Genomic DNA, 20,648 nt, shown 5'->3' with positions numbered 1-20,648 from the left:
CACCGGGCATGACTTTCCCAGTACAAAAGATCACCGGGCATGACTTTCCCAGTACAAAAGATCACCGGGCATGACTTTCCCAATACAAAAGTTGACCGGGCATGACTTTCCCAATACAAAAGTTCACCGGGCATGACTTTCCCAATACAAAAGTTCACAGGGCATGACTTTCCCAATACAAAAGTTCACCGGGCATGACTTTCCCAATACAAAAGTTCACCGGGCATGACTTTCCCAATACAAAAGTTCACCGGGCATGACTTTCCCAGTACAAAAGTTCACCGGGCATGACTTTCCCAATACAAAAGTTCACCGGGCATGACTTTCCCAATACAAAAGTTCACCGGGCATGACTTTTCCCATACAAAAGTTCACCGGGCATGACTTTCCCAATACAAAAGTTCACCGGGCATGACTTTTCCCATACAAAAGTTCACCGGGCATTACTTTCCCAATACAAAAGTTGACCGGGCATGACTTTCCCAGTACAAAAGATCACCGGGCATGACTTTTCCCATACAAAAGTTCACCGGGCATGACTTTTCCCATACAAAAGTTCACCGGGCATGACTTTCCCAATACAAAAGTCCACCGGGCATGACTTTCCCAATACAAAAGTTCACCGGGCATGACTTTTCCAGTACAAAAGATCACCGGGCATGACTTTCCCAATACAAAAGTTGACCGGGCATGACTTTCCCAATACAAAAGTTCACCGGGCATGACTTTCCCAGTACAAAAGTTCACCGGGCATGACTTTCCCAATACAAAAGTTGACCGGGCATGACTTTCCCAATACAAAAGTTCACCGGGCCTGACTTTCCCAGTACAAAAGATCACCGGGCATGACTTTCCCAATACAAAAGTTCACCGGGCATGACTTTCCCAATAAAAAAGTTCACCGGGCATGACTTTCCCAGTACAAATGTTCACCGGGCATGATTTTCCCAATACAAAAGTTCACCGGGCATGACTTTCCCAATATAAAAGATCACCGGGCATGACTTTCCCAATACAAAAGTTGACCGGGCATGACTTTCCCAGTACAAAAGATCACCGGGCATGACTTTCCTAATACAAAAGTTCACCGGGCATGACCTTCCCAATACAAAAGTTCACAGGGCATGACTTTAACAATACAAAAGTTCACCGGGCATGACTTTCCCAATACAAAAGTTCACCGGGCATGACTTTCCCAATACAAAAGTTGACCGGGCATGACTTTCCCAATACAAAAGTTGACCGGGCATGACTATCCCAATACAAAAGTTCACCGGGCATGACTTTCCCAATACAAAAGTTCACCGGTCATGACTTTCCCAGTACAAAAGTTCACCGGGCATGACTTTCCCAATACAAAAGTTCACCGGGCATGACTTTCCCAGTACAAAAGATCACCGGGCATGACTTTCCCAGTACAAAAGATCACCGGGCATGACTTTCCCAATACAAAAGTTGACCGGGCATGACTTTCCCAATACAAAAGTTCACCGGGCATGACTTTCCCAGTACAAAAGTTGACCGGGCATGACTTTCCCAATACAAAAGTTCACCGGGCATGACTTTTCCCATACAAAAGTTCACCGGGCATGACTTTCCCAATACAAAAGTTCACCGGGCATGACTTTCCCAGTACAAAAGATCACCGGTCATGACTTTCCCAGTACAAAAGTTGACCGGGCATGACTTTCCCAATACAAAAGTTCACCGGGCATGACTTTCCCAGTACAAAAGTTCACCGGGCATGACTTTCCCAATACAAAAGTTGACCGGGCATGACTTTCCCAATACAAAAGTTCACCGGGCATGACTTTCCCAATACAAAAGTTCACCGGGCATGACTTTCCCAGTACAAAAGTTCACCGGGCATGACTTTCCCAATACAAAAGTTGACCGGGCATGACTTTTCCCATACAAAAGTTCACCGGGCATGACTTTCCCAGTACAAAAGATCACCGGGCATGACTTTCCCAATACAAAAGTTGACCGGGCATGACTTTCCCAATACAAAAGTTCACCGGGCATGACTTTTCCCATACAAAAGTTCACCGGGCATGACTTTCCCAATACAAAAGTTGACCGGGCATGACTTTCCCAGTACAAAAGATCACCGGGCATGACTTTCCCAATACAAAAGATCACCGGGCATGACTTTCCCAGTACAAAAGATCACCGGGCATGACTTTCCCAATACAAAAGTTCACCGGGCATGACTTTCCCAATACAAAAGTTCACCAGGCATGACTTTCCCAATACAAAAGTTCACCGGGCATGACTTTCCCAATACAAAAGTTCACCGGGCATGACTTTCCCAGTACAAAAGTTGACCGGGCATGACTTTCCCAATACAAAAGTTCACCGGGCATGACTTTCCCAGTACAAAAGTTCACCGGGCATGACTTTCCCAATACAAAAGTTGACCGGGCATGATTTTCCCAATACAAAAGTTGACCGGGCATGACTTTCCCAATACAAAAGTTCATCGGGCATGACTTTCCCAATACAAAAGTTCACCGGGCATGACTTTCCCAATACAAAAGTTCACCGGGCATGACTTTCCCACTACAAAAGTTCACCGGGCATGACTTTCCCAGTACAAAAGTTCACCGGGCATGACTTTCCCAATACAAAAGTTGACCGGGCATGACTTTCCCAGTACAAATGTTCACCGGGCATGACTTTCCCAATACAAAAGTTCACCGGGCATGACTTTCCCAATACAAAAGATCACCGGGCATGACTTTCCCAGTACAAAAGATCACCGGGCATGACTTTCCCAATACAAAAGTTCACCGGGCATGACTTTCCCAATACAAAAGTTCACCAGGCATGACTTTCCCAATACAAAAGTTCACCGGGCATGACTTTCCCAATACAAAAGTTCACCGGGCATGACTTTCCCAATACAAAAGTTCACCGGGCATGACTTTCCCAATACAAAAGATCACCGGGCATGACTTTCCCAGTACAAAAGTTCACCGGGCATGACTTTCCCAATACAAAAGTTCACCGGGCATGACTTTCCCAATACAAAAGTTCACCGGGCATGACTTTCCCAATACAAAAGTTCACCGGGCATGACTTTCCCAATACAAAAGTTGACCGGGCATGACTTTCCCAGTACAAATGTTCACCGGGCATGACTTTCCCAATACAAAAGTTCACCGGGCATGACTTTCCCAATACAAAAGTTCACCGGGCATGACTTTCCCAGTACAAAATTTCACCGGGCATGACTTTCCCAATACAAAAGTTCACCGGGCATGACTTTCCCAATACAAAAGATCACCGGGCATGACTTTCGCAGTACAAAAGTTCACCGGGCATGACTTTCCTAATACAAAAGTTCACCGGGCATGACTTTCCCAATACAAAAGTTCACCGGGCATGACTTTCCCAATACAAAAGTTGACCGGGCATGACTTTCCCAATACAAAAGTTCACCGGGCATGACTTTCCCAATACAAAAGTTCATCGGGCATGACTTTCCCAATACAAAAGTTCACCGGGCATGACTTTCCCAATACAAAAGTTCACCGGGCATGACTTTCCCAGTACAAAAGTTCACCGGGCATGACTTTCCCAGTACAAAAGTTCACCGGGCATGACTTTCCCAATACAAAAGTTCACCGGGCATGACTTTCCCAATACAAAAGTTCACCGGCATGACTTTCCCAGTACAAAAGTTCACCGGGCATGACTTTCCCAGTACAAAAGTTCACCGGGCATGACTTTCCCAATACAAAAGTTCAGCGGGCATGACTTTCCCAGTACAAAAGATCACCGGGCATGACTTTCCCAATACAAAAGTTCACCGGGCATGACTTTCCCAATACAAAAGTTCACCGGGCATGACTTTCCCAATACAAAAGATCACCGGGCATGACTTTCCCAGTACAAAAGTTCACCGGGCATGACTTTCCCAATACAAAAGTTCACCGGGCATGACTTTCCCAATACAAAAGTTCACCGGGCATGACTTTCCCAATACAAAAGTTCACCGGGCATGACTTTCCCAATACAAAAGTTGACCGGGCATGACTTTCCCAGCACAAATGTTCACCGGGCATGACTTTCCCAATACAAAAGTTCACCGGGCATGACTTTCCCAATACAAAAGTTCACCGGGCATGACTTTCCCAGTACAAAATTTCACCGGGCCTGACTTTCCCAATACAAAAGTTGACCGGGCATGACTTTCCCAATACAAAAGATCACCGGGCATGACTTTCCCAATACAAAAGTTCACCGGGCATGACTTTCCCAATACAAAAGTTCACCGGGCATGACTTTCCCAATACAAAAGTTCACCGGGCATGACTTTCCCAATACAAAAGTTCACCGGGCATGACTTTCCCAGTACAAAATTTCACCGGGCATGACTTTCCCAATACAAAAGTTGACCGGGCATGACTTTCCCAATACAAAAGATCACCGGGCATGACTTTCCCAATACAAAAGTTCACCGGGAATGACTTTCCCAATACAAAAGTTCACTGGGCATGACTTTCCCAATACAAAAGTTCACCGGGCATGACTTTCCCAATACAAAAGTTCACCGGACATGACTTTCCCAATACAAAAGTTCACCGGTCATGACTTTCCCAGTACAAAAGTTCACCGGGCATGACTTTTCCCATACAAAATTTCACCGGGCATGACTTTCCCAATACAAAAGTTCACCGGACATGACTTTCCCAATACAAAAGTTGACCGGGCATGACTTTCCCAATACAAAAGATCACCGGGCATGACTTTCCCAATACAAAAGTTCACCGGGAATGACTTTCCCAATACAAAAGTTCACTGGGCATGACTTTCCCAATACAAAAGTTCACCGGGCATGACTTTCCCAATACAAAAGTTCACCGGACATGACTTTCCCAATACAAAAGTTCACCGGGAATGACTTTCCCAATACAAAAGTTCACTGGGCATGACTTTCCCAATACAAAAGTTCACCGGGCATGACTTTCCCAATACAAAAGTTCACCGGACATGACTTTCCCAATACAAAAGTTCACCGGGCATGACTTTCCCAATACAAAAGATCACCGGGCATGACCTTTCCCAATACAAAAGTTCACCGGGCATGACTTTTCCCATACAAAAGTTCACCGGACATGACTTTCCCAATACAAAAGTTCACCGGGCATGACTTTCCCAATACAAAAGTTCACCGGGCATGACTTTCCCATACAAAAGTTCACCGGGCATGAATTTCCCAATACAAAAGTTCACCGGGCATGACTTTCCCAATACAAAAGTTGACCGGGCATGACTTTCCCAGTACAAAAGATCACCGGGCATGACTTTCCTAATACAAAAGTTCACCGGGCATGACTTTCCCAATACAAAAGTTCACCGGGCATGACTTTTCCCATACAAAAGTTCACCGGGCATGAATTTCCCAATACAAAAGTTCACCGGGCATGACTTTCCCAATACAAAAGTTCACCGGGCATGACTTTTCCCATACAAAAGTTCACCGGGCATGACTTTCCCAATACAAAAGTTCACCGGGCATGACTTTCCCAATACAAAAGTTCACCGGGCATGACTTTCCCATACAAAAGTTCACCGGGCATGACTTTCCCAATACCGAAATTGACCGGGCATGACTTTCCCAATACAAAAGTTCACCGGGCATGACTTTTCCCATACAAAAGTTCACCGGGCATGACTTTCCCAATACAAAAGTTGACCGGGCATGACTTTCCCAGTACAAAAGATCACCGGGCATGACTTTCCCAATACAAAAGTTCACCGGGCATGACTTTCCCAGTACAAAAGTTCACCGGGCATGACTTTCCCAATACAAAAGTTGACCGGGCATGACTTTCCCAGTACAAAAGATCACCGGGCATGACTTTCCCAATACAAAAGTTGACCGGGCATGACTTTTCCCATACAAAAGTTGACCGGGCATGACTTTCCCAATACAAAAGTTGACCGGGCATGACTTTCCCAATACAAAAGTTCACCGGGCATGACTTTCCCATACAAAAGTTCACCGGGCATGACTTTCCCAATACAAAAGTTCACCGGGCATGACTTTCCCAATACAAAAGTTCACCTGGCATGACTTTCCCAATACAAAAGTTCACCGGGCATGACTTTCCCAATACAAAAGTTCACCGGGCATGACTTTCCCAATACAAAAGTTCACCGGGCATGACTTTCCCAATACAAAAGTTCACCGGGCATGACTTTTCCCATACAAAGGTTCACCGGGCATGACTTTCCCAGTACAAAAGATCACCGGGCATGACTTTCCCCAATACAAAAGTTGACCGGGCATGACTTTCCCAATACAAAAGTTCACCGGGCATGACTTTCCCATACAAAAGTTCACCGGGCATGACTTTCCCAATACAAAAGTTCACCGGGCATGACTTTCCCAGTACAAAAGATCACCGGTCATGACTTTCCCAATACAAATTTGACCGGGCATGACTTTCCCAATACAAAAGTTCACCGGGCGTGACTTTCCCAATACAAAAGTTCACCGGGCATGACTTTCCCATACAAAAGTTCACCGGGCATGACTTTCCCAATACAAAAGTTCACCGGGCATGACTTTCCCAGTACAAAAGTTCACCGGGCATGATTTTCCCAATACAAAAGTTCACCGGGCATGACTTTCCCAATACAAAAGTTGACCGGGCATGACTTTCCCAATACAAAAGTTCACCGGGCATGACTTTTCCCATACAAAAGTTGACCGGGCATGACTTTCCCAATACAAAAGTTGACCGGGCATGACTTTTCCCATACAAAAGTTGACCGGGCATGACTTTTCCCATACAAAAGTTGACCGGGCATGACTTTCCCAGTACAAAAGTTCACCGGGCATGACTTTCCCAATACAAAAGTTCACCGGGCATGACTTTCCCAATACAAAAGTTCACCGGGCATGACTTTTCCAATACAAAAGTTCACCGGGCATGACTTTCCCAATACAAAAGTTCACCGGGCATGACTTTCCCAATACAAAAGTTCACCGGGCGTGACTTTCCCAATACAAAAGTTCACCGGGCATGACTTTCCCAGTACAAAAGTTCACCGGGCATGACTTTTCCCATACAAAAGTTCACCGGGCATGACTTTCCCAGTACAAAAGATCACCGGGCATGACTTTCCCAATACAAAAGTTCACCGGGCATGACTTTCCCAATACAAAAGTTCACCGGGCATGACTTTCCCAATACAAAAGTTCACCGGGCATGACTTTCCCAATACAAAAGTTCACCGGGCATGACTTTCCCAGTACAAAAGATCACCGGGCATGACTTTCCCAGTACAAATGTTCACCGGGCATGACTTTCCCAATACAAAAGTTCACCGGGCATGACTTTTCCCATACAAAAGTTCACCGGGCATGACTTTCCCAGTACAAAAGATCAGCGGGCATGACTTTCCCAATACAAAAGTTGACCGGGCATGACTTTCCCAATACAAAAGTTCACCGGGCATGACTTTCCCAATACAAAAGTTCACCGGGCATGACTTTCCCAATACAAAAGTTCACCGGGCATGACTTTCCCAATACAAAAGTTCACCGGGCATGACTTTCCCAATACAAAAGTTCACCGGGCATGACTTTCCCAGTACAAAAGTTCACCGGGCATGACTTTCCCAATACAAAAGTTCACCGGGCATGACTTTCCCAATACAAAAGTTCACCGGGCATGACTTTTCCCATACAAAAGTTCACCGGGCACGACTTTCCCAATACAAAAGTTCACCGGGCATGATTTTCCCATACAAAAGTTCACCGGGCATGACTTTCCCAATACAAAAGTTGACCGGGCATGACTTTCCCAGTACAAAAGATCACCGGGCATGACTTTTCCCATACAAAAGTTCACCGGGCATGACTTTTCCCATACAAAAGTTCACCGGGCATGACTTTCCCAATACAAAAGTTCACCGGGCATGACTTTCCCAATACAAAAGTTCACCGGGCATGACTTTCCCAGTACAAAAGATCACCGGGCATGACTTTCCCAATACAAAAGTTGACCGGGCATGACTTTCCCAATACAAAAGTTCACCGGGCATGACTTTCCCAGTACAAAAGTTCACCGGGCATGACTTTCCCAGTACAAAAGATCACCGGGCATGACTTTCCCAATACAAAAGTTGACCGGGCATGACTTTCCCAATACAAAAGTTCACCGGGCATGACTTTCCCAATACAAAAGTTCACCGGGCATGACTTTCCCAATACAAAAGTTCACCGGGCATGACTTTCCCAATACAAAAGTTCACCGGGCATGACTTTCCCAATACAAAAGTTCACCGGGCATGACTTTCCCAGTACAAAAGTTCACCGGGCATGACTTTCCCAATACAAAAGTTCACCGGGCATGACTTTCCCAATACAAAAGTTCACCGGGCATGACTTTTCCCATACAAAAGTTCACCGGGCATGACTTTCCCAATACAAAAGTTCACCGGGCATGACTTTTCCCATACAAAAGTTCACCGGGCATGACTTTCCCAATACAAAAGTTGACCGGGCATGACTTTCCCAGTACAAAAGATCACCGGGCATGACTTTTCCCATACAAAAGTTCACCGGGCATGACTTTTCCCATACAAAAGTTCACCGGGCATGACTTTCCCAATACAAAAGTCCACCGGGCATGACTTTCCCAATACAAAAGTTCACCGGGCATGACTTTCCCAGTACAAAAGATCACCGGGCATGACTTTCCCAATACAAAAGTTGACCGGGCATGACTTTCCCAATACAAAAGTTCACCGGGCATGACTTTCCCAGTACAAAAGTTCACCGGGCATGACTTTCCCAATACAAAAGTTGACCGGGCATGACTTTCCCAATACAAAAGTTCACCGGGCCTGACTTTCCCAGTACAAAAGATCACCGGGCATGACTTTCCCAATACAAAAGTTCACCGGGCATGACTTTCCCAATACAAAAGTTCACCGGGCATGACTTTCCCAGTACAAATGTTCACCGGGCATGACTTTCCCAATACAAAAGTTCACCGGGCATGACTTTCCCAATACAAAAGATCACCGGGCATGACTTTCCCAATACAAAAGTTGACCGGGCATGACATTCCCAATACAAAAGTTGACCGGGCATGACTTTCCTAATACAAAAGTTGACCGGGCATGACTTTCCCAGTACAAAAGATCACCGGGCATGACTTTCCTAATACAAAAGTTCACCGGGAATGACTTTCCCAATACAAAAGTTCACCGGGCATGACTTTCCCAATACAAAAGTTCACCGGGCATGACTTTCCCAATACAAAAGTTCACCGGGCATGACTTTCCCAATACAAAAGTTGACCGGGCATGACTTTCCCAATACAAAAGTTGACCGGGCATGACTTTCCCAATACAAAAGTTCACCGGGCATGACTTTCCCAATACAAAAGTTCACCGGTCATGACTTTCCCAGTACAAAAGTTCACCGGGCATGACTTTCCCAATACAAAAGTTCACCGGGCATGACTTTCCCAGTACAAAAGATCACCGGACATGACTTTCCCAGTACAAAAGATCACCGGGCATAACTTTCCCAATACAAAAGTTGACCGGGCATGACTTTCCCAATACAAAAGTTCACCGGGCATGACTTTCCCAGTACAAAAGTTCACCGGGCATGACTTTCCCAATACAAAAGTTCACCGGGCATGACTTTCCCAGTACAAATGTTCACCGGGCATGACTTTCCCAATACAAAAGTTGACCGGGCATGACTTTCCCAGTACAAAAGATCACCGGGCATGACTTTCCCAATACAAAAGTTGACCGGGCATGACTTTCCCAATACAAAAGTTCACCGGGCATGACTTTTCCCATACAAAAGTCCACCGGGCATGACTTTCCCAATACAAAAGTTCACCGGGCATGACTTTTCCCATACAAAAGTTCACCGGGCATGACTTTCCCAATACAAAAGTTCACCGGGCATGACTTTCCCAGTACAAAAGATCACCGGGCATGACTTTCCCAGTACAAAAGTTGACCGGGCATGACTTTCCCAATACAAAAGTTCACCGGGCATGACTTTCCCAGTACAAAAGTTCACCGGGCATGACTTTCCCAATACAAAAGTTGACCGGGCATGACTTTCCCAATACAAAAGTTCACCGGGCATGACTTTCCCAATACAAAAGTTCACCGGGCATGACTTTCCCAGTACAAAAGTTCACCAGGCATGACTTTCCCAATACAAAAGTTGACCGGGCATGACTTTTCCCATACAAAAGTTCACCGGGCATGACTTTCCCAGTACAAAAGATCACCGGGCATGACTTTCCCAATACAAAAGTTGACCGGGCATGACTTTCCCAATACAAAAGTTCACCGGGCATGACTTTTCCCATACAAAAGTTCACCGGGCATGACTTTCCCAATACAAAAGTTGACCGGGCATGACTTTCCCAGTACAAAAGATCACCGGGCATGACTTTCCCAATACAAAAGTTCACCGGGCATGACTTTCCCAATACAAAAGTTCACCGGGCATGACTTTCCCAATACAAAAGTTCACCGGGCATGACTTTCCCAATACAAAAGATCACCGGGCATGACTTTCCCAGTACAAAAGATCACCGGGCATGACTTTCCCAATACAAAAGTTCACCGGGCATGACTTTCCCAATACAAAAGTTCACCGGGCATGACTTTCCCAATACAAAAGTTCACCGGGCATGACTTTCCCAATACAAAAGTTCACCGGGCATGACTTTCCCAGTACAAAAGTTGACCGGGCATGACTTTCCCAATACAAAAGTTCACCGGGCATGACTTTTCCCATACAAAAGTTCACCGGGCATGACTTTCCCAATACAAAAGTTCACCGGGCATGACTTTCCCAGTACAAAAGATCACCGGGCATGACTTTCCCAGTACAAAAGTTGACCGGGCATGACTTTCCCAATACAAAAGTTCACCGGGCATGACTTTCCCAGTACAAAAGTTCACCGGGCATGACTTTCCCAATACAAAAGTTGACCGGACATGACTTTCCCAATACAAAAGTTCACCGGGCATGACTTTCCCAATACAAAAGTTCACCGGGCATGACTTTCCCAGTACAAAAGTTCACCGGGCATGACTTTCCCAATACAAAAGTTGACCGGGCATAACTTTTCCCATACAAAAGTTCACCGGGCATGACTTTCCCAGTACAAAAGATCACCGGGCATGACTTTCCCAATACAAAAGTTGACCGGGCATGACTTTCCCAATACAAAAGTTCACCGGGCATGACTTTTCCCATACAAAAGTTCACCGGGCATGACTTTCCCAATACAAAAGTTGACCGGGCATGACTTTCCCAGTACAAAAGATCACCGGGCATGACTTTCCCAATACAAAAGTTCACCGGGCATGACTTTCCCAATACAAAAGTTCACCGGGCATGACTTTCCCAATACAAAAGTTCACCGGGCATGACTTTCCCAATACAAAAGATCACCGGGCATGACTTTCCCAGTACAAAAGATCACCGGGCATGACTTTCCCAATACAAAAGTTCACCGGGCATGACTTTCCCAATACAAAAGTTCACCGGGCATGACTTTCCCAATACAAAAGTTCACCGGGCATGACTTTCCCAATACAAAAGTTCACCGGGCATGACTTTCCCAGTACAAAAGTTGACCGGGCATGACGTTCCCAATACAAAAGTTCACCGGGCATGACTTTCCCAGTACAAAAGTTCACCGGGCATGACTTTCCCAATACAAAAGTTGACCGGGCATGATTTTCCCAATACAAAAGTTGACCGGGCATGACTTTCCCAATACAAAAGTTCACCGGACATGACTTTCCCAGTACAAAAGTTCACCGGGCATGACTTTCCCAGTACAAAAGATCACCGGGCATGACTTTCCCAGTACAAATGTTCACCGGGCATGACTTTTCCCATACAAAAGTTGACCGGGCATGACTTTCCCAATACAAAAGTTGACCGGGCATGACTTTCCCAATACAAAAGTTCACCGGGCATGACTTTCCCATACAAAAGTTCACCGGGCATGACTTTCCCAATACAAAAGTTCACCGGGCATGACTTTCCCAATACAAAAGTTCACCGGGCATGACTTTCCCAATACAAAAGTTCACCGGGAATGACTTTCCCAATACAAAAGTTCACCGGGCATGACTTTCCCAATACAAAAGTTCACCGGGCATGACTTTCCCAATACAAAAGTTCAGCGGGCATGACTTTTCCCATACAAAAGTTCACCGGGCATGACTTTCCCAGTACAAAAGATCACCGGCATGACTTTCCCAATACAAAAGTTGAGCTGGCATGACTTTCCCAATACAAAAGTTCACCGGGCATGACTTTCCCATACAAAAGTTCACCGGGCATGACTTTCCCAATACAAAAGTTGAGCGGGCATGACTTTCCCAGTACAAAAGATCACCGGGCATGACTTTCCCAATACAAAAGTTGACCGGGCATGACTTTCCCAATACAAAAGTTCACCGGGCATGACTTTCCCAATACAAAAGTTCACCGGGCATGACTTTCCCATACAAAAGTTCACCGGGCATGACTTTCCCAATACAAAAGTTCACCGGGCATGACTTTCCCAGTACAAAAGTTCACCGGGCATGACTTTCCCAGTACAAAAGTTCACCGGGCATGACTTTCCCAATACAAAAGTTGACCGGGCATGACTTTCCCAATACAAAAGTTCACCGGGCATGACTTTTCCCATACAAAAGTTGACCGGGCATGACTTTCCCAATACAAAAGATCACCGGGCATGACTTTCCCAATACAAAAGTTGACCGGGCATGACTTTTCCCATACAAAAGTTGACCGGGCATGACTTTTCCCATACAAAAGTTGACCGGGCATGACTTTCCCAGTACAAAAGTTCACCGGGCATGACTTTCCCAATACAAAAGTTCACCGGGCATGACTTTCCCAATACAAAAGTTCACCGGGCATGACTTTCCCAATACAAAAGTACACCGGGCATGACTTTCCCAATACAAAAGTTCACCGGGCATGACTTTCCCAGTACAAAAGTTCACCGGGCATGACTTTTCCCATACAAAAGTTCACCGGGCATGACTTTCCCAGTACAAAAGATCACCGGGCATGACTTTCCCAATACAAAAGTTCACCGGGCATGACTTTCCCAATACAAAAGTTCACCGGGCATGACTTTCCCAATATAAAAGTTCACCGGGCATGACTTTACCAATACAAAAGTTCACCGGGCATGACTTTCCCAATACAAAAGTTCACCGGGCATGACTTTTCCAATACAAAAGTTCACCGGGCATGACTTTCCCAATACAAAAGTTCACCGGGCATGACTTTCCCAGTACAAAAGTTCACCGGGCATGACTTTCCCAATACAAAAGTTCACCGGGCATGACTTTCCCAATACAAAAGTTCACCGGGCATGACTTTCCCAATACAAAAGTTCACCGGGCATGACTTTTCCCATACAAAAGTTCACCGGGCATGACTTTCCCAATACAAAAGTTCACCGGGCATGACTTTTCCCATACAAAAGTTCACCGAGCATGACTTTCCCAATACAAAAGTTGACCGGGCATGACTTTCCCAGTACAAAAGATCACCGGGCATGACTTTTCCCATACAAAAGTTCACCGGGCATGACTTTTCCCATACAAAAGTTCACCGGGCATGACTTTCCCAATACAAAAGTTCACCGGGCATGACTTTCCCAATACAAAAGTTCACCGGGCATGACTTTCCCAGTACAAAAGATCACCGGGCATGACTTTCCCAATACAAAAGTTGACCGGGCATGACTTTCCCAATGCAAAAGTTCACCGGGCATGACTTTCCCAATACAAAAGTTGACCGGGCATGACATTCCCAATACAAAAGTTGACCGGGCATGACTTTCCTAATACAAAAGTTGACCGGGCATGACTTTCCCAGTACAAAAGATCACCGGGCATGACTTTCCTAATACAAAAGTTCACCGGGCATGACTTTCCAAATACAAAAGTTCACCGGGCATGACTTTCCCAATACAAAAGTTCACCGGGCATGACTTTCCCAATACAAAAGTTCACCGGGCATGACTTTCCCAATACAAAAGTTGACCGGGCATGACTTTCCCAATACAAAAGTTCACCGGGCATGACTTTCCCAATACAAAAGTTCACCGGGCATGACTTTCCCAATACAAAAGTTCACCGGGCATGACTTTCCCAGTACAAAAGTTCACCGGGCATGACTTTCCCAATACAAGAGTTCACCGGGCATGACTTTCCCAGTACAAAAGATCACCGGGCATGACTTTCCCAGTACAAAAGATCACCGGGCATGACTTTCCCAATACAAAAGTTGACCGGGCATGACTTTCCCAATACAAAAGTTCACCGGGCATGACTTTCCCAGTACAAAAGTTCACCGGGCATGACTTTCCCAATACAAAAGTTCACCGGGCATGACTTTCCCAATACAAAAGTTCACCGGGCATGAATTTCCCAGTACAAAAGATCACCAGGCATGACTTTCCCAGTACAAAAGTTGACCGGGCATGACTTTCCCAGTACAAAAGTTGACCGGGCATGACTTTCCCAGTACAAAAGTTCACCGGGCATGACTTTCCCAATACAAAAGTTGACCGGGCATGACTTTCCCAATACAAAATTTCACCGGGCATGACTTTCCCAATACAAAAATTGACCGGGCATGACTTTCCCAGTACAAAAGTTCACCGGGCATGACTTTCCCAATACAAAAATTGACCGGGCATGACTTTTCCCATACAAAAGTTCACCGGGCATGATTTTCCCAGTACATAAGATCACCGGGCATGACTTTCCCAATACAAAAGTTGACCGGGCATGACTTTCCCAATACAAAAGTTCACCGGGCATGACTTTTCCCATACAAAAGTTCACCGGGCATGACTTTCCCAATACAAAAGTTGACCGGGCATGACTTTCCCAGTACAAAAGATCACCGGGCATGACTTTCCCAATACAAAAGTTCACCGGGCATGACTTTCCCAATACAAAAGTTCACCGGGCATGACTTTCCCAATACAAAAGTTCACCGGGCATGACTTTTCCCATACACAAGTTCACCGGGCATGACTTTCCCAATACAAAAGTTGACCGGGCATGACTTTCCCAATACAAAAGTTCACCGGGCATGACTTTCCCAGTACAAAAGTTGACCGGGCATGACTTTCCCAATACAAAAGTTCACCGGGCATGACTTTCCCAGTACAAAAGTTCACCGGGCATGACTTTCCCAATACAAAAGTTCACCGGACATGACTTTCCCAGTACAAAAGTTCACCGGGCATGACTTTCCCAATACAAAAGTTCACCGGGCATGACTTTTCCCATACAAAAGTTCACCGGGCATGACTTTCCCAGTACAAAAGATCACCGGGCATGACTTTCCCAATACAAAAGTTCACCGGGCATGACTTTCCCAATACAAAAGTTGACCGGGCATGACTTTCCCAATACAAAAGTTCACCGGGCATGACTTTCCCAATACAAAAGTTCACCGGGCATGACTTTTCCCATACAAAAGTTCACCGGGCATGACTTTCCCAATACAAAAGTTCACCGGGCATGACTTTTCCCATACAAAAGTTCACCGGGCATGACTTTCCCAATACAAAAGATCACCGGGCATGACTTTCCCAATACAAAAGTTCACCGGGCATGACTTTCCCAATACAAAAGTTCACCGGGCATGACTTTCCCAATACAAAAGTTCACCGGGCATGAATTTCCCAGTACAAAAGTTCACCGGGCATGACTTTCCCAATACAAAAGTTCACCGGGCATGACTTTCCCAATACAAAAGTTCACCGGGCATGACTTTCCCAGTACAAAAGATCACCGGGCATGACTTTCCCAATACAAAAGTTGACCGGGCATGACTTTCCCAATACAAAAGTTCACCGGGCATGACTTTCCCAGTACAAAAGTTCACCGGGCATGACTTTCCCAATACAAAAGTTGACCGGGCATGACTTTCCCAATACAAAAGTTCACCGGGCATGACTTTCCCAGTACAAAAGATCACCGGGCATGACTTTCCCAATACAAAAGTTCACCGGGCATGACTTTCCCAATACAAAAGTTCACCGGGCATGACTTTTCCAGTACAAATGTTCACCGGGAATGACTTTCCCAATACAAAAGATCACCGGGCATGACTTTCCCAATACAAAAGTTGACCGGGCATGACTTTCCCAATACAAAAGTTGACCGGGCATGACTTTCCTAATACAAAAGTTGACCGGGCATGACTTTCCCAGTACAAAAGATCACCGGGCATGACTTTCATAATACAAAAGTTCACCGGGCATGACTTTCCCAATACAAAAGTTCACCGGGCATGACTTTCCCAATACAAATGTTCACCGGGCATGACTTTCCCAATACAAAAGTTCACCGGGCATGACTTTCCCAATACAAAAGTTGACCGGGCATGACTTTCCCAATACAAAAGTTGACCGGGCATGACTTTCCCAATACAAAAGTTCACCGGGCATGACTTTCCCAATACAAAAGTTCACCGGGCATGACTTTCCCAGTACAAAAGTTCACCGGGCATGACTTTCCCAATACAAAAGTTCACCGGGCATGACTTTCCCAGTACAAAAGATCACCGGGCATGACTTTCCCAGTACAAAAGATCACCGGGCATGACTTTCCCAATACAAAAGTTGACCGGGCATGACTTTCCCAATACAAAAGTTCACCGGGCATGACTTTCCCAGTACAAAAGTTCACCGGGCATGACTTTCCCAATACAAAAGTTCACCGGGCATGACTTTCCCAGTACAAATGTTCACCGGGCATGACTTTCCCAATACAAAAGTTCACCGGGCATGACTTTCCCAATACAAAAGTTTACCGGGCATGACTTTCCCAGTACAAAAGATCACCGGGCATGACTTTCCCAATACAAAAGTTCACCGGGCATGACTTTCCCAATACAAAAGTTCACCGGGCATGACTTTCCCAATACAAAAGTTCACCGGGCATGACTTTCCCAATACAAAAGTTGACCGGGCATGACTTTCCCAGTACAAATGTTCACCGGGCATGACTTTCCCAATACAAAAGTTCACCGGGCATGACTTTCCCAATACAAAAGTTCACCGGGCATGACTTTTCCCATACAAAAGTTCACCGGGCATGACTTTCCCAATACAAAAGTTCACCGGGCATGACTTTTCCCATACAAAAGTTCACCGGGCATGACTTTCCCAATACAAAAGTTCAACGGGCATGACTTTCCCAGTACAAAAGATCACCGGGCATGACTTTCCCAGTACAAAAGTTGACCGGGCATGACTTTCCCAATACAAAAGTTCACCGGGCATGACTTTCCCAATACAAAAGTTGACCGGGCATGACTTTCCCAATACAAAAGTTCACCGGGCATGACTTTCCCAATACAAAAGTTCACCGGGCATGACTTTCCCAATACAAAAGTTCACCGGGCATGACTTTTCCCATACAAAAGTTCACCGGGCATGACTTTCCCACTACAAAAGATCACCGGGCATGACTTTCCCAATACAAAAGTTCACCGGGCATGACTTTCCCAATACAAAAGTTCACCGGGCATGACTTTCCCAATACAAAAGTTCACCGGGCATGACTTTCCCAGTACAAAAGTTCACCGGGCATGACTTTCCCAATACAAAAGTTCACCGGGCATGACTTTCCCAATACAAAAGTTCACCGGGCATGACTTTCCCAGTACAAAAGATCACCGGGCATGACTTTCCCAATACAAAAGTTGACCGGGCATGACTTTCCCAATACAAAAGTTCACCGGGCATGACTTTCCCAGTACAAAAGTTCACCGGGCATGACTTTCCCAATACAAAAGTTGACCGGGCATGACTTTCCCAATACAAAAGTTCACCGGGCATGACTTTCCCAGTACAAAAGATCACCGGGCATGACTTTCCCAATACAAAAGTTCACCGGGCATGACTTTCCCAATACAAAAGTTCACCGGGCATGACTTTTCCAGTACAAATGTTCACCGGGAATGACTTTCCCAATACAAAAGATCACCGGGCATGACTTTCCCAATACAAAAGTTGACCGGGCATGACTTTCCCAATACAAAAGTTGACCGGGCATGACTTTCCTAATACAAAAGTTGACCGGGCATGACTTTCCCAGTACAAAAGATCACCGGGCATGACTTTCATAATACAAAAGTTCACCGGGCATGACTTTCCCAATACAAAAGTTCACCGGGCATGACTTTCCCAATACAAATGTTCACCGGGCATGACTTTCCCAATACAAAAGTTCACCGGGCATGACTTTCCCAATACAAAAGTTGACCGGGCATGACTTTCCCAATACAAAAGTTGACCGGGCATGACTTTCCTAATACAAAAGTTCACCGGGCATGACTTTCCCAATACAAAAGTTCACCGGGCATGACTTTCCCAGTACAAAAGTTCACCGGGCATGACTTTCCCAATACAAAAGTTCACCGGGCATGACTTTCCCAGTACAAAAGATCACCGGGCATGACTTTCCCAGTACAAAAGATCACCGGGCATGACTTTCCCAATACAAAAGTTGACCGGGCATGACTTTCCCAATACAAAAGTTCACCGGGCATGACTTTCCCAGTACAAAAGTTCACCGGGCATGACTTTCCCAATACAAAAGTTCACCGGGCATGACTTTCCCAGTACAAATGTTCACCGGGCATGACTTTCCCAATACAAAAGTTCACCGGGCATGACTTTACCAATACAAAAGTTTACCGGGCATGACTTTCCCAGTACAAAAGATCACCGGGCATGACTTTCCCAATACAAAAGTTCACCGGGCATGACTTTCCCAATACAAAAGTTCACCGGGCATGACTTTCCCAATACAAAAGTTCACCGGGCATGACTTTCCCAATACAAAAGTTGACCGGGCATGACTTTCCCAGTACAAATGTTCACCGGGCATGACTTTCCCAATACAAAAGTTCACCGGGCATGACTTTCCCAATACAAAAGTTCACCGGGCATAACTTTTCCCATACAAAAGTTCACCGGGCATGACTTTCCCAATACAAAAGTTCACCGGGCATGACTTTTCCCATACAAAAGTTCACCGGGCATGACTTTCCCAATACAAAAGTTCAACGGGCATGACTTTCCCAGTACAAAAGATCACCGGGCATGACTTTCCCAGTACAAAAGTTGACCGGGCATGACTTTCCCAATACAAAAGTTCACCGGGCATGACTTTCCCAATACAAAAGTTGACCGGGCATGACTTTCCCAATACAAAAGTTCACCGGGCATGACTTTCCCAATACAAAAGTTCACCGGGCATGACTTTCCCAGTACAAAAGTTCACCGGGCATGACTTTCCCAATACAAAAGTTGACCGGGCATGACTTTTCCCATACAAAAGTTCACCGGGCATGACTTTCCCAGTACAAAAGATCACCGGGCATGACTTTCCCAATACAAAAGTTGACCGGGCATGACTTTCCCAATACAAAAGTTCACCGGACATGACTTTTCCCATACAAAAGTTCACCGGGCATGACTTTCCCAATACAAAAGTTGACCGGGCATGACTTTCCCAGTACAAAACATCACCGGGCATGACTTTCCCAATACAAAAGTTCACCGGGCATGACTTTCCCAATACAAAAGTTCACCGGGCATGACTTTCCCAATACAAAAGTTCACCGGGCATGACTTTCCCAATACAAAAGATCACCGGGCATGACTTTCCCAGTACAAAAGATCACCGGGCATGACTTTCCCAATACAAAAGTTCACCGGGCATGACTTTCCCAATACAAAAGTTCACCGGGCATGACTTTCCCAATACAAAAGTTGACCGGGCATGATTTTTCCCAATACAAAAGTTCACCGGGCATGACTTTCCCAGTACAAAAGTTGACCGGGCATGACTTTCCCAATACAAAAGTTCACCGGGCATGACTTTCCCAGTACAAAAGTTCACCGGGCATGACTTTCCCAATACAAAAGTTGACCGGGCATGATTTTCCCAATACAAAAGTTGACCGGGCATGACTTTCCCAATACAAAAGTTCACCGGACATGACTTTCCCAGTACAAAAGTTCACCGGGCATGACTTTCCCAGTACAAAAGATCACCGGGCATGACTTTCCCAGTACAAATGTTCACCGGGCATGACTTTTCCCATACAAAAGTTGACCGGGCATGACTTTCCCAATACAAAAGTTGACCGGGCATGACTTTCCCAATACAAAAGTTCACCGGGCATGACTTTCCCATACAAAAGTTCACCGGGCATGACTTTCCCAATACAAAAGTTCACCGGGCATGACTTTCCCAATACAAAAGTTCACCGGGCATGACTTTCCCAGTACAAAAGTTCACCGGGCATGACTTTCCCAATACAAAAGTTCACCGGGCATGACTTTCCCAATACAAAAGTTTACCGGGCATGACTTTCCCAATACAAAAGTTCAGCGGGCATGACTTTTCCCATACAAAAGTTCACCGGGAATGACTTTCCCAGTACAAAAGATCACCGGGCATGACTTTCCCAATACAAAAGTTGAGCGGGCATGACTTTCCCAATACAAAAGTTCACCTGGCATGACTTTCCCATACAAAAGTTCACCGGGCATGAC

This window comes from Musca autumnalis, unplaced genomic scaffold, assembly GCF_047663935.1.
Source record: "Musca autumnalis isolate F117 unplaced genomic scaffold, ASM4766393v1 scaffold_4, whole genome shotgun sequence".
Lineage (NCBI taxonomy): Eukaryota > Metazoa > Arthropoda > Insecta > Diptera > Muscidae > Musca > Musca autumnalis.
Note: the sequence above shows the minus strand (reverse complement) of the source record.